The sequence below is a fragment of the Musca autumnalis genome, unplaced genomic scaffold (assembly GCF_047663935.1).
Source record: "Musca autumnalis isolate F117 unplaced genomic scaffold, ASM4766393v1 scaffold_2, whole genome shotgun sequence".
NCBI classification, from domain to species: domain Eukaryota; kingdom Metazoa; phylum Arthropoda; class Insecta; order Diptera; family Muscidae; genus Musca; species Musca autumnalis.
This window is the reverse complement of record NW_027411755.1, coordinates 144218409-144245339: the sequence shown is the minus strand read 5'-3', so window position 1 is coordinate 144245339 and position 26931 is coordinate 144218409. Positions and strand designations below refer to the sequence as shown.

Sequence of the window (26931 nt, the reverse complement as noted above, 5' to 3'; positions counted from 1 at the left end):
CCACCACCTCCAAAATACCGACAATTGGGAAACACCGTTCTATGGGTGCTATATCAAAACGTGGACATACACGGACAAATGTCTGTGGGAAAGTTTGGAAGCCTAAATTAATACTAAATGCCAAATTTCAGCCATTTCGATTGGGTATTGAGGCCACAACCTTCAAAATACCGAAAATCGGGATGTACCCTTGTATGGAGGTTATATGCAAATCTGGACCTATACCGATAATTCTCTTCTAGAATATTTTATACCCGGATCGAAAATGCCATTCATTTCGGTTTCATAATAGCTCTTAAATCTTTAATGCCTGCAATAATTCTAGCCTGGTAGGTGTCGAGGATCGTTGACCAGCCTTATGTACGATGTACTGGGATGGTTCTGGTTCTTCTGGGCCAGGATCGTTCGTATTCTGCTACAGCCGGTGGTTGAAAGTTAAGGACACGGTTTGGTCATGCTCGTTTACGTCTTGCAGGACTCTTTGAGTGTGAATAAGCTTAAGCTATGCAGCCGTTGATAATCGTTCGATGTCCGACGGTATGATAACATTCTTGATGTCCTTCCGAAAGTGCCTAGGGTATGGATCCTGACAAACAACAACAACTAAAGTGTTTAGTACTAAGTCGTCGCTAATGTGTTTAGTGTTGTAGTTTAAAGTCACGATCGTGACACGCGGCCGTTTCTACTTCTTAGCCACAATATGATGGATGGTTGGGAATGCCTGGGCAAATGGTGGCCCGTTGTCTTTGGAAGACCTTAAGAAGTCTGTTGTTGTCCATAGAAGAGCTCAAGAGGTCTGATATTATCCTCAAGAGGTCTGTTTATATCTTTTGTTCTCTTTGGCACACCTCAAATTGTTTCATGTAGTCTATAGAAGACCTCAATAGATTTTCCTTTGTTTGGAAGTCCTCTGGCGTTGTCTATAGTCAACCTCATGAGGTCTGATGTTGTCTATAGAAGACTTCAAGATGTTTGCTGTTATATATAGAAAAATTCACGATCTAATTCGTTTTGTTTGGAAGACCTCAAGAGGTCTGCTGTTTTCAATAGATGATCTCAAAAAGTAGTCCATTGTTTTTGGAAGACCTCAAGAGGTCTGAGGTTGACCTCAATAAATCGTCCGTTGTCTATATACATATGTGCTCAATAGGCCATCAGTTGTCTGGGGATGACCTCCAGAAGTCTGATGTTTCTTATAGATGATTCCAATAGGTCGTCCGTTGTCATTGGAAGACATCCGGAGGTCTGCGGTTATCTGTAGATAACCTAAATAGTTCGTCGGTTTTTTTAGGAAGACCTGAAGAAGTCTATATGTTTATGACCTCAATAGGTCTGCTGTTGTCCATAGAAAACCACATGTCAGCAGGAAATGTCGAGTGAGAAACACATTATGTTGCCGCACTGACAGTATCCTTGCCTCCTTATCCACCTCTCGTCATCTGGACACATGTATGCAACCGTATCCATTGGGTATAGCTGTTGAATGAAGTCTTTACGGTTGCAGGGTAATTAAGGACTGATCAACTGAAAGCTTTAGCCAAAAGCCCTCATTGTGCCCCACATTGTACCCAAGGTGGCTTTGGGCACCCAGATCCGTTTGTGCACTTAGATTGCAAGGCAGACGCACGCTTGGAGAATGTAAGCAGGTTATCGAAGGTTACTCCAAGTATTTTTGGATTTTGGACAGTTGGAATTGTCTGGTATGGTATTTTTGTTTGCTGCAGGAGCCATTTACTGCACTACAAATTCGAGTTCAATTAGCACGTTGAGGGCAGCCTGTTGTGTGCCCTTCATGGTACCGGTGATTAGGATTGATGCCGCTCTTTTGACATTATTGAATTTAAATACTATGTAATTCTCAAAGCATTCCTCAAAGACGTATAGCAATAAAGACTCGAACAAATGCATTTTCCAAAAACATATGATAATAGTTTCACATTTTGGTTACAGATGGCTACACAACTCACTTGAATTGATAACAGCAATGTCAATCGCTTTTGATTCCCATTTCTCGCGGCAGAAAACATTAACGTTGTGTTTTGTGGCTAAAATTTGTTTCTTCACTATTTTTTATTTTTTATTTAATAAAAAAACAAAAGTCAACGCCGTAAAATTTGAGTTTTAATGTTTTTCTGTCAATATTCCAATGAATAACAGTTTTCGTTTAACAGAATGTTGCTATGATGTCGTAGCAACAGAGGTTAACCCCCTCTACAGTTAATTTTTCACAATTGACTTTTCCTATCTTATAATATTGACATCTTTGCATTCCTCCACACCAGTGCTCCATAGGCAGAAATTGGGTGTATGATTGTAGTACAAATGATCTCAGTCCGCAGTTCTTGCCAATGGAATTCTTGCAGAAATACAGAGCTATAAGATCTCCCTTGGAGTGTCTGTCAACATTTATTGTCCACGTTAGAATGCTGCGGTACTTGGCTTCTAAAGAGAGCCCTAGGGTGACTCCTTGAATCATTGGCAGGGTGAATGGTTTGACTTTTCTCTTGTTTCTCAACAGAACTAGCTCTGTCTTTAATTGGTTCATCCCATGACCATTATTGTGTGTCTATTTCAATAGTTAAATTGAAGCTCTTTGCATAAGTTCCAATAGAGTTTGTGGTAACTTTTCGCTAATCATGATGACTACATCGCCAGCATATGCAATGGTTTTAAATCGTAATTTTTCAAATCTCTTAGATATTTCGTTTATCACTATAAGCCACAGTAGTGGTGATAAGACACTACCTTGTAGTGTACACCTGGTGACAGACTTTGAAATGAAACTCCCACCGATACTTTCATTGATTATCCTTTTACTAAATATGTCGTCAAACTGATCAGGGAGTGGGGAACACATACGTTTGTGAGTGAATAATGGATGGATTCTAGCCTAACATTATTGAAGGCACCTTCTATGATAAGAAAGACTGTTAATGTAGAGATTGGGTCTTCCATACGTCTACCCATAAATTCAATGAACTCATTCAGTGCTGTTAAGATTTAGACAGAATTCGAAAGCTTGGCCCTGATTTCAAGGCCCAACCACCTTTTTAGAATGTTAATAGAAAGCAATATAGACTGATCGGTCTTTTGGAAGTGTATGACTTGACTTCCCCGCCTTGGGGACGTATGTCACCGCGTCTTCACTCTATAGTGCCGAAATGGACGATAAACACAGACAGAGCCGCTTTCATTGTGCTCTTTCGCTGGGATGGGTTGATGGTATTTGCCACAACAGGTTTGCCGCTGGAGTAACCAAGGCGATCTTTCCTCTCAATTTCGTAGTATTCCAGAAGCTTTGTTTGTTTGTTTTGCTTCATAGAGTTTTAAGCTCTATAGCAATTGGACCAATCTTTTCTGTCTGTCCTTTCAAAGTGGACGAAGAAATTTGAATTTGTTTCCAGGTTTGCTTGTTCTACGCTCTGTTGGAAGAGCTCTTGTTGTAATATATTCAGCAACTTAAATGGGAAATGTTTTTCCTTGTACCCTTCAAGTTCACTGCCACCGTTGAATGACATAAATAGATCAATGAACACCCATTTATACGAGTATTACATTTTTTTTGTCAATATTTAAATGACAAGTACATACCTAGCAAAATTTAAAGGAAGGGGTTCTATGCGATGACGTGATTTCATGGCATCTTTTGCATTAATTCAAAGCAAGTCGTGATAGGTCCGATCTTTTCATTAACATTTGAACCCATGCAAAGGAAGTCGTGAAAGATCCGATCTTTTCATCAGCATTTGAATCCATGCAAAGGATGTCGTGAAAGATTTTGTGTTTTTATTTGTACATATTTTTCTAAATATATAAGATAAGTTATTTACATGATGTTTGATGTTGTCGGCGACTCGAAACCACAACCAACATTGTTAAAACTCTCGTCGTAATGACAATGACATGCCAAAGCATTGGTGGAAATGACATGCCAAAGCATTGGTGTAAATGACATGCTTTGGATCCAAAAATGAATAGCATCTTTTGTGGTCCACGCTCATATAAAATTCATCGAAGAAGATGCTAAAAAGATGACATGCCAGATCACATGCACCCATGATTGAATATCATCTTTGGCATCGAACATTTTGCTGGGTATGAATAGGCGCACTTTTTACCATGTTTCAGCACGTGTCACTATAATGTTTGTCTGTTTGGTATAAAGGTTTAGTATGATCGGAATTTTAAGTCGTTTTCCTTTATACTTAGTAGAATACTTATATAGTTTATAGCTTAAACAAAAGCAATAACTAAATTTTTTATTTAAAAAACTTGCCACAACCCCATTATAACGAGTTTCTAATGGATTGTTGGCTATTAAACTTGAAACCTTAAATTATCGCCATTCAAAAATAATGACTTTTAAATGTTGTTTTAGATAAAAAAGGTAAAAAAATTTGAATTGAAATATAAAGATGTGTACGTACATTTAAAAAATAAATAGTTCAGACTTACCATTTGATGTTTGTATATTAAACAACAAGATTTTTAAAGTGGGAGATAGTTAAAATTGGTTTACTTTCGGGAAAGGCGAGAATATTATGGTTTCGGATATCGCCACATATCTTCATCAGATCTCCTGCTTGTTTGTATCGAAAATAAAAAGAAAGAACGGTGTTAAGTTCGGCCGGATAGAAGTCAATATGACGATTATTAACTACTAACCTCTCCACCTACGTTAAATATAATTCCTTGGAGAAGAATAATATTTTAACTGATGATAATCACTTTACTGTGGAGGTTTACTACTCTCTGTGAGTGAGATTCTAAGGGGGATAAATGAAGACCTACACCCAAAATTTTCTGGTGGAAAGTTTTATACCATGGTCTTTGTTGACATAAAATTTGAGCCATTTCGTTGGGATATTTGAGGCCATAACCTTCAAAATACCGGAAAGCGAGAGGTACCGTTTTATAAAAATAATAATAGTTCAACAAACATACCAGATGGGACAAAGGAGATTTCCCTCATATCAATGAGTGCATCCCGATTAGCTCAATGATATGGGACCTACTGTTTATCGCCGAGTCCGAACGGCGTGTCTTAAGACACCACTTGCAGAGAAGTTTTACATTGCTGAAATACTCAGGGATTGCCGCCAACATTACTGAGGGATATTTTGTCACCGTTGACAATTGTTGATGTTGCCTGGGCGGGGATTCGAACCCACGACCTTCAGCGTGCAATGCGGTGGGATATTGAGGCCACAACCTTCAAAATACCGAAAATCAGGAGGTACCCGTCTATAGGGGCTATATAAAGACGTGGACCTATACCGATAAGTTTCAGGTTTAAAGTTGAGTACCCCAAACGAAGACTAAATACAAATTTTCAATTTAACCGAAAATCAGGAGGTATCGTCCTACGGGGGCTATATGAAGGCGAAGACCATTACCGAAAAATTTCAAAATATCACACATTTTGGTAGGGCATTGAGGCCACAGCCTCCAAAATACCGAAAATAGGAAGGTAACGTCCTATGGGGGCTACATAAAGACGAGGACCTGTACTGACAAATTTCAGTTGGAAATGAAAAACAATGAAAACTAAATACCAAATATTGCTGAAATTATTATTAAATATCGATAGAATATTGAGGCCACAACCTCAAAATATCGACAATCGGGAGGTTTCGTTATATAGGGGCTATATAAGGATGTATACCTATACAAGTTTCAGGTGGAAAGTTGAGTTCCTCAAACGAGGACTAAATACCAAATTTCAGCCATTTCCGTAGAATGTTGAGGCCATAACCTCAAAATATCGAAAATCCGGAGGTTCCGTTCTATGGGGGCTATATGAAGGCGTGGTCCTATACCGACTAACTTCAACAAACACTAAATACCAAAATTTCCGCCATTTTGGTGGGATATTGGGCCACAACCTTCAAAATAGCGAAAATCGGGAGGTTCCGTTCTATGAGGGCTATATGAAGACGAAGTCCTATACCAAAATAATTGCAGGTGGAAAGTTGTATACCCCCAATGAAGACTAAATACCCAATTTCAGCCATTTCTGTGAGATATTGCTGCCACAAATTTCAAAATACCGAAAATCGGGAGGTACCGTTGTATACCCTCCAACTAAAACTAGATACTAAATTTCAGCCGTTTCGGTGGGAAATTAGGGATCTATGTGGGCTATATGAAGACGTGGATCTATACCGACAAATTTCCGGTGGAAAGTTGTATGTATATTAGGGATATAACTTTTTGGACTTTTTTGCAAATATCAAAAATACCACCACATAGCCGTGTAGAGCATGAAAAACTATTATGAAATACGGTGTCAATTTTTCCCTACCGCGAAAAAAGTTTCCGCACCAAATGCATTGAAGTTCTGTAATGCATTTTTTAATTTTATCTGTCATAACAACATATTTGCTTTTCATTAAAATTTTTATTTTTTTGTAATCTAATTTAAAATCATTATCAAAGCGTTCTGGACCAATTTGTTCTAAAATCGCGCCATTTCGGACCATATTAGGATTTTTTGACACTATTGCAATTTTTGGTTTTTCTTTATAAATTCGTGAATTTTATGTTTATATTTTTTTAACCTATCGGACAAGAGAATATGGGGTCATTTGCAACGAATTCGCGAAAGTTACAGGCTGTTTTTGTTGAATTTGCCTGTGAGAATTGTATTTTTTTCTATAAATATTTATTCAAACAAAGCAAATTTAAAATTATAATAGAAAAAGCATCAAAAGGGGTTTAGTAATCAAAGTTGGTGCGGAGACTTTTTTCACCGAATCGATTTTAGAAACGCGTTTTCATTATTAGGACAAAATTTCCCACATGGTACTGGTGTTGTATTTTTGTAGAAAACAAATACGATTCTCACAAGCAAAGTCAACAAAAACAGCCTGTAACTTTCGCGAATTCGTTGCAAATGACCCCATATTCTCTTGTCCGATAGGTTAAAAAAATATAAACATAAAATTCACGAGTTTATAAAGAAAAACCAAAAATTGCAATAGTGTCAAAAAATCCTAATATGGTCCGAAATGGCGCGATTTGAGAACAAATTGGTCCAGAACGCTTTGATAATGATTTTAAATTAGATTACAAAAAAATAAAAATTTTAATGAAAAGCAAATATGTTGTTCTGACAGATAAAATTAAAAAATGCATTACAGAACTTCAATGCATTTGGTGCGGAAACTTTTTTCGCGGAAGAGAAAAATTGACACCGCATTTCATAATAGTTTTTCATGCTCTACACGGCTATGTGGTGGTATTTTTTTGGTTATAGCCCTAATGTATATCCCAACGAAGTCTAATTACCAAATTTCTGCCATTTCGGTGGGATATTGGGGCTAAAACGTTGAAAATACCGCAAATCGGGAGGTACCTTTCCATGGGAGCTATATAAAGACGTGGTCCTACACCGATAAACTAAAGATGGAAAGTTGTACACTAAATACTAAATTTCAGCCATTTTGGTGGGATATTGGGGGCTAAATCCTTGAAAATACTGAAAATCGGGAGATACCGTTCTATGTGGGCTATAAGAAGACCTTGACCGATATAGCCCATTTTAATAACAAACATCCTAGGAGTAATAGAAACTTCTATACCAAGTTTCAAAGCTCTATGTTAAAAATCTGTATTTTGATTTCATACGTATGTTGATTATATGCACTCGTATCACCTACATAATAAATGTTCACAAATAACAAAATCTATTCATTGGAATCAATGTGAATATTATTCCATAGCCAAAATAAAACAAATTAATGGCAAAAGAAGAACAAAAAAGAAATTTTGAAAAAGAAAATATCGGCAAAGAAGAAAAATATATTTATGTATTTTCAAAAATTTCACACGAAAATCACAAAGCATCAAGGAAAACGTAGCAAAAGAATACACCAATAACAACAACAACAATTTTAAAACACAGCAAAAATAACTAAATATTTGCTAAAAATAAAATTTATTTAAAGATATGAAACCATGAAAAACCATTTTCAATTTTTCCTTTTCTACGAAAAACGGCAATATGAAATGATCAACAATCAAATGAGAAAAATGATTTCAAATGTTAAAGGCAAAAATTGTTGCGAACATGTAGAGGTAGCAGGAGGTATTTGTTTTAACTTGTACAGAGAGGAAACTGATTCAAGTCGATAGAAAATAAGTGTCACTAAATAAAAATGAATTTTGTTGATAATAATTTGTAAAAGAATATGAATAATCTTCTAAAGGCTAGGAGCTATATAGAAGCATTGAGAGTGTTTTTTGACAACTTTGGTGTAAGATGACAGCAACTGCAAAATTGCGAAGTGATTCTGGTATTCCTTTATAATCTTTTGTGGCAACTGTGATTTCACCTTCATACATAGTTATTTGAGATGTTCACCATGTTTGTATCTGTATTGGTCTTGCTGTCTGATTTGTATGTATCTCTGATATCTCGATCTGGATAAAACTTCGCCCTAGTAAAAATAGGTCAAATAGTTGTCATAGATTGTATTAATCGAAACATCAATGTTTTGTTTTTCCTTTTTCTTTCTTTTGGCCGGAAATTGTCGCGTAATGAATATATGCACATATTTTGTTTGTCTTTATTTAAAACACGTTTATTCGTAATCTTCACACATTTCATTCTATACATTGAACATTGTTTATTTTGATTTTTGTGTGAAATACTTCACAATTTCCAGATAATGGGATGCACTCACTCACTCAGTTCTTTTGTTATTGTTTTTATTATTATAAAAAATCGATTTGATAAGATCAAAATTCTTTACGTCTGAAGTACGGAAGATAAGCCTCTTTAAGAAAACGAACCGATACACTGTTCATTCTCAACAACAGAGAGACAAAGTAAATAATTTAAAATTTCTCATTACCGAAAGAACAGCTGATTTATTAACTAAATAAAAGTATTTGATTAAAAAAAAAAACATTATTTGTCAGGCATTTTGAAACCGGTTTTGTGAGATGGTGATTCAGTTATTTCCAAAATTAAACGTTTGTATTTTCAAAAGATTTCGTAATTTAATAAAACATTGACTTTTTGCTAAATTAATCATCTTGAAATATTCCACAGAATGTCGGTGGATCCATATGAAAGAGAGGTAGATTCCTCTCATATTAATTCCTGTTATATCGTGAGGTCCCTGCCTGCACTGTGGGCAGCTGGCTTCAATGCCTGGGATAATTCTGGCTAGGCATGCGACCAACCAGATCTCAATTGTAATGGATCTGGACAGGAAACGCCAGATGTCCGCAAGCATTTTAGGATCTTTATACCCTCAGCCTTTAGGCTAAGGAGGGTATATACACTTTGATACCATGAAAATGTGCCTCATCGAAATAATGGTTTTAGACCCCAAGTATGTTTGGACGAAATGTGTTTCAGACAATTTGGAGTCGATCTAGCCATGTCCGTCCGTCTGTCTGTCGGTCTGTCTGTCTGTCCTGCTGGCTGGAGCGCACGATAACTCTCGAACGGATGAACCCATTCGGTTAAAATTTTGGCATTCGTAATATTTTGCCCAAACTTAGTTTAAGTTCGAAGATGAGCTACATCGGTCCACTCCTTCCGGTACCTCCCCCACAAAAGTTCGAAAATGTTCGGGAAGTTTGTGAGCACGATAACTCTTGAAGGGAGTGACCGATTTGGTACCTACTTTGTATAGCGTAAACTTTCTACCAGAGTAATATGAGGTTCCAACATGGTCTCAATAGGTCCACTCCTTCGGGTACCTCCCACACAAAATTTCGGAAAAGTTCAGTTTAGGGTCATCTCTCGAATCGCTTTGAGTTTTGTTTTAGCAAATTGTATTTACTGCCCTCCATACGACGGTACAAGTTTCATCAGGTGCAAGTCCATACTTCCTGAGAAAATAGCATGAAACTTGCAAAAAACCCCTATGACACCGTGTGAGGTGGTTGGAGCGAAAGATAACTCTCGAGCGGATCTGCCGATTCGTTCCGAAATATGTCCTTAGTAATATTTTGTCCAAACATAGTTTAAGTTTGAACATAACTCATATCGGTCCACTCCTTCAGGTACCTCCCCCACAAAATTTCAAACATGTTCGGAAAAATTGTTCGTACGGTAGCTCTTGAAGGGAGTGGCCGGATTGGTCTATACTTTACACGTCCTAATATATCTACCAGATATAAATCAGTTGAAAAATGGGCTATATTTGTCCACTCCATCCGTTACCTCCCACACAAAATTTCGGATAAGTTCACTTTAAGACCTGATATCGAATCACTTTGATTTTTATTCAAGCAACTTGCGTTCGCTGCCTCAATTACGATGGCAAAAGTTGTTTCAGGGGCAAGTCCATACTTCTTGAGCAAACAGCCCGAATAGTGTAAAACCCCCCTATGGCACCATATGTTGTGGCTGGAGATCCACTTCCATAACGGTCAATGTCGATCCATTCCTTTTAGTATCAACATTTTCGTCGGTTCAGAAGCCCAAAATTTTTATAACCGCCTAAATACATACGTATTTTGGGAAAATTTTGTTTCAATATACACAGGCTGAGGGTATATCTCTGTCGGCAAAGCCGACTGATACTTTTTTACTTGTTTTGTAAAAGTTCGGTAGTAATCGGAAGCTCTTTCTCTGGATGGCAAATAATTGGAAGCAAGAAAAGAACATATGGGGATTTCTGAGTGAAATCCGACACTTTTTCAAAAAAGTGTTTTTTGATTTCCTTTATTTCTCATAAATACTTTAATATTGGTCAAAAAAAAAAAAAAAAAAAAAAAAATACCCATTGTTATTGTAAAAAAAATTGCATTTGAAAGTAGAAAAGTTCGAAGACAGAGAAGCCGCTCCACAGACGACATGTCTGAAAAGCCTCTACCAAAGGCGAAACATGCATGTCACATAGTGGTGGTTGTGTGGGTTCGAATTGTCGGCTTTCCTTTTTCACTTGCACACATAAACGGTCCATCGATTGGTTAAGATCGATTCCAACGAGAAATTAATTAAAAAAGATAAATTTTTTTTTGTATTTTTTATTTTTTTATCAGTTATCTAATAAAAAATAGAAAAAAGTGTGCACAGGGAGCTTGGGTGAAATTTTCGCGACTTAATATTCAAAATTTATTTTTATCAATGATAGTACTCTTCGATTTTCCTCAATTTTTTCTGTATTTAACTACTATTAATTACAAAAATTTTAAGTTGAATTTGGTAGTTGTTGTTGTTGTAACAGTGTTTTATTATTATGTTTGTATGTTCGTTCTCCTGTTCAATCTGGCTCTGGGTCTATATCCAGTTCCAGGAAGTTAGATACTTCGATGGGATGTAACCACAGATCCACTGGAGGCAGATGAGTAGGCTTAGGCGACTGCAATATCCCGAGCGTAATTGAGCCAAAACTACTCTGGTTTGTCGTGGCAGCTGACGCTCTTCAGCTGCGATAGATGGGGGATGTGCTTCGATGACTGCATTCACACAATAATTGCTTATGGTCTTAGCAACTGTGTCCGTGTGAATGCTGTTCAAACCTGCCTGATATGCCTGTTGATCTAGAGGTTCTCTCTATATTGTTGGACCATCGTCTCTAGAGCATGAATATCCTTCTTGATATGCCTGGGTGCATCGGTGGCCAGCAGATGGTGATTGGGATGGCTCTCACGGTAACACCCGAGCAAGTACTGCAACGATACCATCTCATTATGTTGCCGTACTGGAAGAATCTTTGCCTCCCCATGTAGATGGTCCACTGTAGATTTGAGGAGGCACCCTGTTGCTGTTCTCAGGGCGGCGTTCTGACAAATTTGAATCTTATCCCACTGCGTGTCACATAAATGCGAGGACCAAACTGGCGCCGCACAGCTTATCACAGACCGACCTATCGCTTTATACGTGGTCAACAAGGTTTCTTTATCTGCACCCCAAGTGCTGCCGGCTAGGGACTTGAGGACCTTGTTCTTACATTTCAGTTTATCGCAGATAGCTGTGGCATGCGCGGACGACGTGAAAGTGGTGTCGAATGTGACCCCTAGAATTTTGGGGCTGTGTGTGGTCGGAATTCTGCTACCATCGACCCTGATGTTCAACTCTCTTCTATACTGCGCCTTCCATGTGGTGAACAGAGTGGCCGTCGATTTAGTGGCGGATATCTGCATATTCCTCGCGTGGAGAAAGGTGGTACGATCGGTTAAATAGGAGTTCAGTCTCTCACAGATGTCATCAGGGTAGGTACCTGACGCCAGGATCGTACAATCATCCGCATACGTTACGACCTCAATGCCGTCTGGAGGGGGCGGAATACAGGAAAGGTAGATGTTAAAAAGTTCCGGAGATATCACCCCTCCTTGGGGAACTCCCTGTTTCACTCTACGGGCTTGGATTTCTTGTTCCTGGACTCCACATACGACTGGCAACCACACATATAGTTGATTATCCAACGTTTCAGACTTGGCCGGATGGTTGTCTGCTCGATGTCCTCGAACAGCGTGGAGTACTTGACAGTATCAAAGGCTTTTGATAAGTCAAGCGCCACCATCACTGTTCTATCACACGGCCGCTCCTGGTTGAGTCCTCGACAAATATGTGTGGATATGTCGTGCAGCGCTGTTGTCGTGCTGTGCTGCTTACGGAATCCATGCTGATGATTGCCAACTTGATAGCTATTTCCAATGCTGGGGAGGACTAAGGCCTCAAGGGTCTCCCTTTGGTAGTGGGATTCGAATAATTACTATTTTTACTTATTTTTTTTTAATTTGTCAATTTTTTTCTTTATACCAATGTGAAACATTTGTAGTTTTATCAAAACAAAAAACATTTTTTAATATTTGTTTTGTTGCTTTATTCAGGAATTTATCTTAAACATTTTAAAAGCTGCTTCATTTTTCGGCAAATAACACTTTCAACTTTGTTCTCCGGCTGTGACTGTTTGATTGGTTGAAGTTTCTTAAGTAGGTTTGGCAGTTGAAAAGGTGCAGTGTACCGTGCAACTTAGTTGAGCCAAAACTACGGTGGTTTATCGTGGAGGCTGATAGAGGCACGATAGTTGCTTATGACATCTGCTACTCTATCTGTGTGAATATTGAATGCAAATCTGCTTGACATGATTGCTGATCTAGGGTTTATCTCTTATATCGTTGGATCTCTCTCCCTAAAGCATAAAGGTTCCTCTTTACATGTCCAATGTTACCACTATAATCTTGGGGTAGTTAGTGGTTGGAATTCTGTTACCATCGACCAGGACATTGAACTTTATGTTCGTCCCCGCGTACCATGTGGTAAACAGAGCACCATTAGACTTATGGACGGATATTTTCATATTCCTCGCAGTCAAATAGGAGTTCAGCCTTTCACAAAGGACATCAGGGAAAGTATCTGACGCCAAGATCGTGTATTACAGGAGAGGTGGAGTATAAACAGTTCCGGAGATATCACCCCTCCTTGGGGAACTTCCTGTTTCACTATACAGGACTTGAACTTCTTATTCTTGTATTCCACGTACGACTTGCGTCCACACATATAATTGATTATGTAACGTTTCAAACCTGGCCGGAGGGTAGTCTGCTCAAAGTCCTCAAACAGCGTGGAGTGCTTGACAGTATCAAAGGCATTGATAAATCCAGCGCCACCACTGTTCTGCAACACGGCTTGCTCTGGTTGAGTCCTCGACTAATATGTGTAGAGATGGCGTGCAGCGCTGTTGTCGTGTTGTTCTGTTTACGGAATCCATGCTGGTGGTCGGCAAGTGGATAGCTGTTTCTGACGCTGACGGGCGACAAAAGCTAAATCGGCCTGTACGATTCACCTTTGCTGCCATCCGTGCCTGGCTTCAGTAGCGGTGCCACCATGCCCATTTTCGAGATTTCGGGAACAATGTGTGTGTATGGCTGATAACTTTAGTGAGATACTCGACTCCCGGCACATCCAGCTGTTTCAGCATTGCCATGGAGATTCCATCAGGGCTCAACGCTTTGGATGACTTATCGTTCCTGATGGCACTCACAACATCATACATTGTAAATTGTGGTGGTTTATCCTCGGCAGGAAGCGATTTAGTGCAATGTAGTACTCTTCTCTACGCCCTGCCACTCCCGGGGTGCATGACAAACTGTCAATTGAAATAACTTGCGCACCTCTTCGCATCAGTCAGCGTTACGTCTTCAAACGTGACTGAGGTCATATCATTCTTCTTTCCTGGGTTCGTGAGTGACATAACCGTTGCCCACAATTCACTTATTGCGGCTCCAATATTGCAATACTTCAAATGATTTAACCACTTGTTCCGTTTATGATCACCGACCAACCTGTTAATTTCCAGTGTCAGCTCCCTGAGTCTGGGGTCACTGGGGTTGGTACGAAGAAGCTCATCACGTTCATTTGCTAATCCCGTCGCCTCTGTCGGAAAGTTTTTTCTCACTTCAGGTATATGCGAGCGGCTGCAGCAGTGATGATGTCTCGGAACGTCCTCTCTGCTACCCGAACATCTGCTGACGGTGATAATTATGGGGAGATGGTCTGACCCAAGAGAAACGACGCGTTGCTAGGTGACGTTATCAGACCAGGTGACAGCATGGTTATGTCTGGAGAACTGTGACACTCTCCACTAATTCCGGTAGAGGCGTCTTCATTTAACGTACACAACGTACAGCTCTTAATCTGCTCAGCCAGCACTACACCCCTCTGATCGTTTCCGGTTACCGAATGCCACAACTCATGATGTACATTAAAGTTTCCCAAGACCAGACGGTTATGACCTTCCAAAAGCGAGTCGGCGAGATGTATACGTTCAGCAACTCTACCTCGGCAGTTCCACACCAGATTGGTAACCCCATACATTCCATGTATGGCTCATTAGAGCCAGGCTCAAGCGAGATAGGTCTGTATTGAACTGAATGGTACAACGATTATACCCTATCTCCTTCCTCAGTACTTTGTAACCATTACAATGCTGTAAGTTGAAGTTTTTGTTGAGCTTACTTTCCTGCACCGCCGCGACCATGATTTTCTTCCGACTCATAGTCGACAATTTAATCGCCTCACCTCGGAGTCCATTGTAAAAAAATGCATATTCAGGGATTGAAACAGCATCTGCATGTGTGGTTGCTTTGGGGGAGTAACGTATTTTGATGACAACGACTCACTACCCATACATTCCCACTTAAGATTATATGAGGTTTTGATGATTGGATTTTGGCAATAGATGCCGTTCAGAGCAGATTTATCTTCAGACTAAATATCTCTGCTTGGAATAGACTAAATATCTCTGCTTGGAATAGTTATGATGATGATAACATATTTGTTTAATTAGGCAGCTGGCAAATGAAGTAGAAGGTTTATCTTTAATTATCGATTTTCCAGCGACTCAACATGACGTACAAGTACGTCCAAGTCGGTCTGTACTTCTTCATGGACCGTTTCTACTGCAGTCTCTTCTTGGCCTTATATCTGATCTGAAAGACAATTTGGCTAGTTCTCTTACTGGACTCTACCGGTTTAGATGGCCACTATTGGGTACTACTTTTTGGTATTAATTTTTTTTTTCATTAATATTATCTTGGCCTCAAGTAAAATAAGAAGAGAATATTTCTTTAAGCGGCAGTATAAAATAAAGAGAAGCCCCAACAAGATAATTTTGCCGACAAAAGCTAAATCGGCCTGTACGATTCACCTTTGCTGCCATCCGTGCCTGGCTTCAGTAGCGGTGCCACCATGCCCATTTTCGAGATTTCGGGAACAATGTGTGTGTATGGCTGATAATTTTAGTGAGATACTCGACTCCCGGCACATCCAGCTGTTTCAGCATTGCCATGGAGATTCCATCAGGGCTCAACGCTTTGGATGACTTATCGTTCCTGATGGCACTCACAACATCATACATTGTAAATTGTGGTGGTTTATCCTCGGCAGGAAGCGATTTAGTGCAATGTAGTACTCTTCTCTACGCCCTGCCACTCCCGGGGTGCATGACAAACTGTCAATTGAAATAACTTGCGCACCTCTTCGCATCAGTCAGCGTTACGTCTTCAAACGTGACTGAGGTCATATCATTCTTCTTTCCTGGGTTCGTGAGTGACATAACCGTTGCCCACAATTCACTTATTGCGGCTCCAATATTGCAATACTTCAAATGATTTAACCACTTGTTCCGTTTATGATCACCGACCAACCTGTTAATTTCCAGTGTCAGCTCCCTGAGTCTGGGGTCACTGGGGTTGGTACGAAGAAGCTCATCACGTTCATTTGCTAATCCCGTCGCCTCTGTCGGAAAGTTTTTTCTCACTTCAGGTATATGCGAGCGGCTGCAGCAGTGATGATGTCTCGGAACGTCCTCTCTGCTACCCGAACATCTGCTGACGGTGATAATTATGGGGAGATGGTCTGACCCAAGAGAAACGACGCGTTGCTAGGTGACGTTATCAGACCAGGTGACAGCATGGTTATGTCTGGAGAACTGTGACACTCTCCACTAATTCCGGTAGAGGCGTCTTCATTTAACGTACACAACGTACAGCTCTTAATCTGCTCAGCCAGCACTACACCCCTCTGATCGTTTCCGGTTACCGAATGCCACAACTCATGATGTACATTAAAGTTTCCCAAGACCAGACGGTTATGACCTTCCAAAAGCGAGTCGGCGAGATGTATACGTTCAGCAACTCTACCTCGGCAGTTCCACACCAGATTGGTAACCCCATACATTCCATGTATGGCTCATTAGAGCCAGGCTCAAGCGAGATAGGTCTGTATTGAACTGAATGGTACAACGATTATACCCTATCTCCTTCCTCAGTACTTTGTAACCATTACAATGCTGTAAGTTGAAGTTTTTGTTGAGCTTACTTTCCTGCACCGCCGCGACCATGATTTTCTTCCGACTCATAGTCGACAATTTAATCGCCTCACCTCGGAGTCCATTGTAAAAAAATGCATATTCAGGGATTGAAACAGCATCTGCATGTGTGGTTGCTTTGGGGGAGTAACGTATTTTGATGACAACGACTCACTACCCATACATTCCCACTTAAGATTATATGAGGTTTTGATGATTGGATTTTGGCAATAGATGCCGTTCAGAGCAGATTTATCTTCAGACTAAATATCTCTGCTTGGAATAGACTAAATATCTCTGCTTGGAATAGTTATGATGATGATAACATATTTGTTTAATTAGGCAGCTGGCAAATGAAGTAGAAGGTTTATCTTTAATTATCGGATTTTCCAGCGACTCAACATGACGTACAAGTACGTCCAAGTCGGTCTGTACTTCTTCATGGACCGTTTCTACTGCAGTCTCTTCTTGGCCTTATATCTGATCTGAAAGACAATTTGGCTAGTTCTCTTACTGGACTCTACCGGTTTAGATGGCCACTATTGGGTACTACTTTTTGGTATTAATTTTTTTTTCATTAATATTATCTTGGCCTCAAGTAAAATAAGAAGAGAATATTTCTTTAAGCGGCAGTATAAAATAAAGAGAAGCCCCAACAAGATAATTTTGCCCGTAAGAGTCTCCAAAATTCTCCCTCACAAGAGACAACACACACATCAATTGCAAACCGCTTAATGTTGGAATGTTAAGTCGCCAAGTTTTCCCTCCAATTTTTCGTTCTCTTTGAGAATTATAGTTGAAATTTGTTTCTCAATTCCAGAGTTATTGTATGTTTAAAATTAAAAATTAGTTCCTTACAAAAATATAAAAAATTATAGTTCAAATAAGATATTTTTTATAAATTTGGAGCATTCATGACTTACGGTAAATTTTTTGTAGACTAAGTTGATATCGAGGGACATTTCATTTTGGTAGAATCTATCAAAATCCTATCCAAAGATCTTTCCATTTGTGCCGGTGAGATGGTTGTTCAAGCCGCTATATCTATAGATGGTCATTGTTAACGCGAAATTGGTCTTCTCGATCTTAAAGAGCCTGCTTGTCGTGAGAAAATTTATTTTGTCGTGAAATACATATGACAGTAGGAACTGCGATAATTCTTCTGCCCGCTTTGTGTTTATCGAGTCGATATAGTGATAATTTAGAACGTTTTGAAATTATCTTCTGCCTTCTTTTTGGTCAACATGATCCCGTTGAACTTAACGCCTCTTAAGCCATTTTTAATGTCAGCGATAAATAATTGCACCCTTCTGCTTGCTCTGTGTACAGCAGCGGCAGCAGCACTCCGCCCTCGCTTTTGTACACTTGCCAATGATTTGTCGTCTCGTATTTGTTCTTTCAAATATTTTGTTTTCTTTTGTTGTTATTGTGACTTTGCAGCTTTTTACGTAAATATTGTGTTTCTTTTTCTTTTAATTTTCCTCAACTGGCAGTTATTGTTTGTGTTCGTTGTGTTTGCTGGGAGGGGGGTCTTTTGTTGTTGTTGCCTTGTTTTGAATAGTATTTTTAAAAAATGACGCATACTCCGTGGCCAAAGAGTAGTGTGCCAAACAAAACAACAAAGCAGTGAAGCGCTCTTAAAATTTATTGTTGATATTCACAACAACATTAAACAAGGTGAGAGAACGAATCTTAATATATGGGGTCTCAGAAATAATGTCAATATGGCGTTTTTTTCTTTTGCGTGTTGTTTTTAAACGGAAAGGGGATCTGTCACAGGTTAATTTTTGCGATCTCTATTGCTTCCATTCCTGACACAGCATGTAACGGCTCGCGGCTCGATGTGCTACTTAATTTTAGGCTACTTATTCAATATGGGTTTGGTTGTGTTCAGGTACGGCTGGTTCGTTCAGTAAATAGGTATCTTCGGTGCCTGTAACTAGGCTGCTGATATCGGTCATTTTATTCTTGCTTTCTGACCCACGACGGCTCTTGAACGCAATATTGACAACTTTTTTTATTGTCTTATGGGCCACAACGTCTCTTGAAAGATATATCGGTCATTTTATTCTGGCGTTCTGGCCCTCGACGGCTTTTAAACGAGATGTCGGTCGCTTTTTTACGTTTTATGGCCCACGACGGCTCTTGATCGAGATATGTGCAACTTTGTTCCAACGTTCTGGCCCACGACCGCTCTTGAACGAAATTTCGATCACTTTATTCAAATATTCTGGACCACGACGGCTTTAGAACGAGATTTTGAACATTTTATTCACTTTATTCTTAACTTCAGACCATCGACGATTCTAGAAAATTTAGTTAAAATCACTTCACGGGGAATTTTTAGTAAAAATCACTTTATTCTTAAATTCAGGCCAACGATGGCTCCTGAACTCCGTGGGAATAGATAGATACTTCTTTGTCGGCAATCTGATACTCCTCTTGTGCTCGTATGCTTGTTTGCCGCTTATTTAACGCTGATCCCGAGCCTAGTTTGTCTATACCATTTAATACTCTCGGCAGCGGTTTCCGTCTTTCTTCCAACAGCTTTCCCGACGTCATTATTCTGCTGCTGCATCGACAGAGTGGATTCACAGTTCTCCAATATAAAGATTGTGAGTAATCGAAATCAGAGACCCGAAGGAACGTTGTAGTAGCTCTTGATCTTGTACAAGGCGTTTGAAACGATCGACCATCTGATGCTGATTTCTGACATCATGAAGTCCAAAAGTACCTCATATTATTAAACATCTATCTTGCGCATATCTCCCAACTCCACCAGCAGATATTTTTGGTGTTGTCGAATGCAGTGTAGTAAGTGCTAAGCGAGAGAAGTCCACAGATACTTTCATATTTTTTTTGGTGACAGATCTATTCCCACAGTTCATAATCCAAATACCATTGGTGTGGTCTCCTATATGTTTTTTCACTTCTCGCCACGTCAACTACACCACTCCTGTGGTGTAAGGATACATTGGCCACTATGAACTTCCTTCCTAAGCAACACAATATGTAGAATCGTGTAAACGTCCCACAATAATTGTCTCTTAAGACTCGGACTCGCCGTTCGGACTCGGCAATAAAAAGTACGTCCCATATCATTGAGCTAATATGAATCAGCGTGCACTCATTGATATGAGAAAAGTCTCTCCATTGCATGTGTTTCACTTCCCTCCTGGTAAGAGGTTGACTTCTAGCTTTTACCAAGATAGAGTGTATGTTCACAATTTGTACTACCATATCGGCCCTGGTCAAGCATGGCGTAAGAGATAAGGCACAATCAGGGAATATGGACATTAGTGCTACACCGGTGGAACATTTAATTTCTTCGATATTTTACTGTGATAAACAGTCACGAATCACCAGATTAAAAGTATGTGCGAAGCATGGCAAGTTCCACTTTTTTTAGAATCTCACAGACCCTTTGAAGTGTACGATCATTATGCGTTAAGACAGCTACATTCTTTTTTGTAATCCTCCAGTCAATAAAAAATCCCACACAGTGATTGGCAGGGACAAGAAACTTTTTGGTTCATTCCTTGATGTCCAACAATCGGTTGTAATAGCGCAACTAAATTTCCATCAGCTTATCTTTTGCTGAGTTATACATACAATTCAACCATATAGAAATTTTTAAGAGATATGCGTGATGGCAAAACGTACCAAGGATCTAAGTACTTTATACATTTTGGAAGCTTTCATCCACAATACTGAAAGTTTGGACGTCAGAGCAAATCATTGCCATTAAGGCATTATCGATTGCTTTTTTTCGTTCCAATGTTTGGTCGTATTCATCACTCATTTTTAAAAGGTGTTGAATGGCCTAGGATTATTCCTGTAGGTTGACTGATATATCTACAGATGGTCGAACATATTCGATGTATTGCCAATAGTTTTACTAGCGCATTTTCTATTCTTTATTTTTGAGAAAAGATTCCATACTTCTGAGAATTTCTCTCTTGTTATTGTACAATTCGTAATAATATCTTCTTCGAATATGATATCATTGTTGATAGTTTCAACTTTAGCTTTACTGGAATCTAAAACTGATAAAATGAATGTATTAACATGATTTAAGAATTCACAATTCAACTTACGTTTTGATTTTTAAGGCATTATTGATTGCATTTTTCCGATGGTGTTGGCTAGCCTAGGATTATTCCGGTAGTTTGGATGATTTCTCTATAGAACATGTTTTATATATTGTAAATAGTTTTATAGACCTTTGAACCAATACGACACGCTAAGTGTTTTCCATAGCTTGGTTATAAAAAAATGTCCATACTTCTGACTGGACCACTGGTAATAATATCTTCTCCCAAGCTGCTATTGGTTGAACTTTACAGGGAACTATAACAGATAAAATTAAAATATTGAGATGTTCTTAGCAATTTATAATTCTTTTTACTTTTTGTTTAATTAATTTATTTTTAGAGTTGTCTTAGAAATAGTTGACCCAATCTTGTCCAATAAACGTTTATTTACTGTGAAGAGTTTGTAACACTGAACCCCATGGGTATTTGAAGTGAGTAGTTAAGTTTATTTTCAGAGAATTTCAGAAGCGAATGCGGGAGAAAGATAACATGAAAAGAGTTATCGCCTAGACAAAATAAACAACGTCACACAGTGGGGCAAGGGACGCCGCTAACAATCATTGAGTGATTTGTAGAAATGCGTTGGCTGTGTTGTTAAATTTAGTTAACAGAGATTTTTGTTTGTTATTATTGTTATTGGCGTGGTTGTTGTTTTAATCTTTGATGCCTAGTTAGGTATTTGCAAAGTTGTTCGATTGTCTGTTAGTTTCGAAAAAAAAAACAGCATTTAGTTGGATCACATGCGGAACAATTTTGAGATTGTTTTCATTTCATCTCAAGACATCGACACAGATGTGTTTTTTTAATTTGTGTGTACTACTAATTATGTATTTGTACGGCGATCATGATCATGTCTATGACGATCTTGTTGGTCCAAAACCTCACAATCATCTGTGGCGTTCATTTGCGAAGGTGTTAAGCAGCCAGTTTGTTGTTATTCTTTGAAGAAAAGCAAACATTGACGGATTTTGATGGTGGATACTTGAAAATTGCGTGAGAGTTTGTTGCCATGACCATAAATGAGCATTGAAATGTAAAGCACAAAAGAAATACAAAAACCAAAAAACGTGAAATCTCTGTTTTGGTTGCTTGGATTCGGTTCTTTTGATTGATGTGAAAGAATAACTAATAATGAATCAGGCGGGATGTTTCGTTTTTTTGTATGTGAAATCGCGTTACACACGATGGAATGAGAGAGGACACATTAGCTACAACAGAATATTTTGGAGCAGTAAATGCTGTTAATTTAATAAGCCGAACTCCGCCAACGATACACAAAAAAATCGCAACATTTTTTTTAGCAGCATCTGGGGTGGTTTTTTGAGACAATCATACCGGTTTTGGATAAACTAATGATAACATCTTATTATGTGCATAGGGGACATTTCGAAAATTTTTTGCGAAGAAGTAAATTGGTGTCAGATAGAATTTGTAATTATCAAAAGGAAATATATTTGTTCGATGAGTCTCTATGTAAGTTTATAGATTACAACCCTTGATAGTAAATTATGTATTTTTATCACAATCGCACAAAATTTATTCGTCAAAATAAATTTTGAAGAATTCATTCAACATCAGAATATATTGTGTCGCTATATTTAATACTGAGCAAATTATCACAAAGTTGTATATCAAGGGAGGCTAGCGAAAAGTGAATTTACACCCATCCTTCTCGAAGGAAAGAGCTTAAATAAAAGAGACAAGGAATATAAGGTAAAAAATAACGTACACAATTGTTAACATGTTAGAATATTTTATTGTGGACAATTGATTTCTAATTTGGAGACAAATGGAATTTGTAATCAAAAGTGTAAAAATTTAGACTTATGTTTAGAATAACCCCCATTAAATCCCTTCGAATCACGGGACGAAAAAAGTCAAAAACTTTACTGAGCTTTTTTTCTCGGATTCTTTAGTTACATTTTGTGATTTATGGCATCATCAAAAATTCGCCTTTTTTCATCCAGAGAAACAACAATATTTGGACTAAATAAATGCAGTAATTTACGCATTACTTCAACAAATAATATTGTTAAAGGCAAATGTTCTTTATCAGGGTTTCTTCGAAGTCTTCTTTGAAGTTTTTGAACAACTCTGTTGCTATAAACTTCTTCGTATACAGCGAATGTTAAAATTTCATCGTACGAGTACTTTCACTTGAATTTGTCAATATTACTACCATATCTAAAACCAAAAGATTAGGTGTTAATGTTATGTTATTTTAATGGATGGAATTGACTTACCTACGAACATAGGCAAATTTGACATTCCTTATTCTGTTCTTGCAGAACGCCCTTGATATTGAGCATAGTAAGTGCCCGAAATCTATCCCCCAAAGTTTCTTTTTTCTGTGACTTTCCCCTGCAGGCAGGGTCAGATCACCCCATATACCATCTTGCAATTCTTCCATTAAGCGTTGGTGCCGTTCTTCGGCATCGCACACATTATATTCAATGTCTGCCCCGACATTTTCGGCGGCAGTATAAATAATGCCTAACATATAGTTCAGGGCGTGTGGCCGATACCTCCTCCGGGGATCCGGTGTGCCGATAAACACCGTCCAATTCGCAAATATACCTGTAAAAACAAATTTTACATTTGTCCTTTTACGTGATAATTCATAATAACCTGTTAATAGGAGGCAATATTGATAGATTTTTATTCCATCTTCAACGCGCAACACATCAAAATTTAGCGTACACATTCTATGTCGGGCACTCATTTCACTGAAAAATATTCTCAATTTTGCAGTGGTACTGTCTGTCCATCCCATCTGGCAATCTGGGTACCAGCTTTCAACAAGATCAAATGACGGAAATTTGGCACTCAAACAACCTACATCGACCACTTCGTAAGCATTTCTGCCACCTAGAGATCTTATTATTAGTAACTTCTTTTCTTCTTCTGTATAAATCTGGTTTTCCGTAATTTCTGCTAACACCATCATTTTGTTCGACATTATTACGCGTGGTATTAAAATTGAAAGAAAATAACATGCAGTTCAATTGTGAATTATTCCACGAAATGAAGAAATGAACTATTGACATTTACATTGACATTTATTTTTATTTACACTATCAGTTTTGAATGACTTATTAAATAAATAAATTAATAATAATCCATTCCATTTTCTTACAGCAATGTTTCCATTAATACAAAACGCAAAACGAAAAAAAACATAAGTGCTACACGCAGGACGAATTAATGATAGGGTTATATCTTTGCAATACCAATCAATGTAGTATTGCAAGCGTTTGTGATGTATTGAAAATATCCTTCAGTACACTTGCGTACACTTTACATAGAATGGAAGGAGGATATCACGCAAAGGCCCATTTAGTAAAACAAGCGCAAGAAGGTAGATATAGGAAAATAACTGAAAAAGATATAGAATTTACCGAAAATGTCATTAGAGTGATAACTATGAAAAGGCGAATCGAAATGAGAGATTCCATTCAATTAAAAAAAAGAAAGCTCTCTATGCATTCGTCGGAGAAGAAGGTGTCCAACGGACTACCAAATTTATAGTATTTGTTCTTTGTATATTTTGTATATTTTTGTCATGATACAATAAGAAGCATTTGCAAAGCATTCAATCTGTAACTGAAATCTTCAAATTTTCCTCAAAAAATGAATGAACATATTTTTTGTTATTTCTTCACAAACTCAATCATGATACAATAAGAAGGTAGCAGCAACTGCCGTTTTTGGTAACATAAGATGTCAAAATTTGACATAAATTCAATCCAATTGACACATTATGTTACCATCAGCTGGGCTTCACTTATTGTATCATGATTTTTGTATAATCTATCCCTTAATAACCATTGCAAACATAACCTTCCAGTTGTGAGGATATTATTTCATCTATGCGAATTAAAGCACCGTCTACTGATAAATTCCACTTTTGTCAATCTGTGTAACAGAAATTTTAATTACTTCGAGAAAAAATAAATAACAAAAACTATGTCAACAATGCAAATACTGTTTGTTCTGTTTAATTGTCCGCAATTTACACTTGTTTTTTTATTTTGTTTTCTAACACGAATCTTTCAAATTTGACACCAAAACACAAAACCTGTGATTTGTAATACACACACATAAATATTTCATCAAATTGTTTGTAGAGGAAAATAGAGTAGTTAATTAAGCATTAAAGTGTCATGCATTGTTCGTTCACCTTTCCGTTTCTCCTCTGATAATAGATGCAGTAATTAATTGGTGGAAATTGAGACATCAATAAATCATTTGACACTTTGAAAGAATATAATTGAGCAAATAATTAACCTTATTTCAAATGTATTATACAGAATAATTAACAGTGAGGTTAATCTACTAGTAGAGGTTTTAGGGGTTATATAGAATTCTTCGGACTCAAAATTATGTTCGAAAGCAACTTTTGCTTTGGATCTTAAATTCCCTATAAATTGGAAAACTGGAAAGATATTGTCTCTGAAAAAACTGAATTTTTCTGATATTAATAACTTGAGCCCAATTTCTTTGTTATCTAATTTAGGAAAATTGTTTGAGAAAGAACTTCGTGAAAAAATGAATTTAGGAATTACTTCGGAATGTATTCCATAATTCCATTTTGGTTTCAGAAAAAATTATTTTACACTAGATGCTATATCAAAATTTAGTAGCTATATTGCTATATCGAACATAAGAAGGAAACTTCTGAACGCTGAAAAAGCGTTTGTCATGGAAGCCATACAGGTTGCATAGGAAAAAGCTCATCAATGTAAGAAACAGCTTGGCATTGGAGAAATGAAAAGTTCGATGACAGAGAAGTCACTCCACAGCCGATATATCTGATGAAGTGCTACCAACAGCGAAACCAGGTCGAATGGGTTCGAATCCTCGGCTTTCCTTTTTCACTTGAAAAAAAAATCTTTAGTCATTAAGCTCGACTCCAACGAGAAATTAAAATCTTGCTCGTTTGAATGTCCAGACATATTCGGTAGCGTTTTTTATATCCTCCACCATAATAGTCGAAATATCAATGTCCGTCCTTGCGTCCGTCTGTTGAAATAAAGAAACAGCTCGCAATTTTTAATATAGAGCTTTATAATTTGGTATAGAAGTTTCTATTACTCCTACGATGTTTGGTATTGAAAATGGGATATATCGTTCAACGTTTTGATATAGCCCCCTTAGAACGGTACCTCCCGATTTTCGGTATTTTTAAAGTTATAGCCTCATTTGTCGGTATAGGTCCACGTCTTGATATAGCCCCCATAAAACGGTAATTTCCGATTTTCGGTATTTGAAGTTTGTGGCCCCAATATACCACTGAAGTTGATGAAATTTCGTATTTAGTCTTCGTTAGGGGTATAAAACTTTCCACCGGAAAGATGGCGGTATAGGTCAACGTCTTCATATAGTCCCCATAGAACGGTATCTTCCGATTTTCGGTACTTTGAAGTTTGTGGCTGCAATATCTCCCAAAAATGGCTTTAGTATTGTTGCGGGTATAAAATTTTACACCTGAAATTTGTCGGTGTAGTTGCACGTCTTCATATAGTCTCCATAGAACAGTACTTTCCTATTTTTGGTATTTTGAAAGTTGAAACCTCAATATGCCCCGACATGGCTGACATTTGATATTTAGTCTTCGTTGAGGGTATAAAACTTTCCACCTGAAACTTGTCGCCATAGGTCAACGCCTTCTTATAGCACCCATTGAACAGTAGCTCCCGATTTTCGGTATTTTGAAGTTTGTGGCCGTAATATCTCCCAAAAATGGCTGAAATTTGATATTTAGTTTTTATTGGGGGTATACAACTTTCCACCAGAAATTTTTCGCTATAGGTCCACGTCTTCATACAGCCCCCATTGAACGGTATCTTCCGATTTTCGGTATTAAGAAGGGTGTGGCCACAATATCCCACCGAAATTGATGGAATTTGGTATTTAGTCTGCATTAGAAAACTTTCCAGCTGAAAGTTGTCGGTATATGCCCACGTTTTCAGATAGGCCCCATAGAACGGTACCTTACGATTTTCGGTATTTTGAAAGTTGATGCCTCAATATTCCCCAACATGGCTGAAATTTGG

The 26931-nt window shown here is 38.1% G+C and overlaps 1 protein-coding gene across 8 annotated transcripts in view; it reads left to right on the top strand.

Annotated features, from left to right (window-relative positions):
* Positions 1-26931, top strand: part of LOC141394694 (dnaJ protein homolog 1) — a 139909-nt gene that overhangs the window by 7255 nt on the left and 105723 nt on the right. The window lies entirely within an intron of this gene.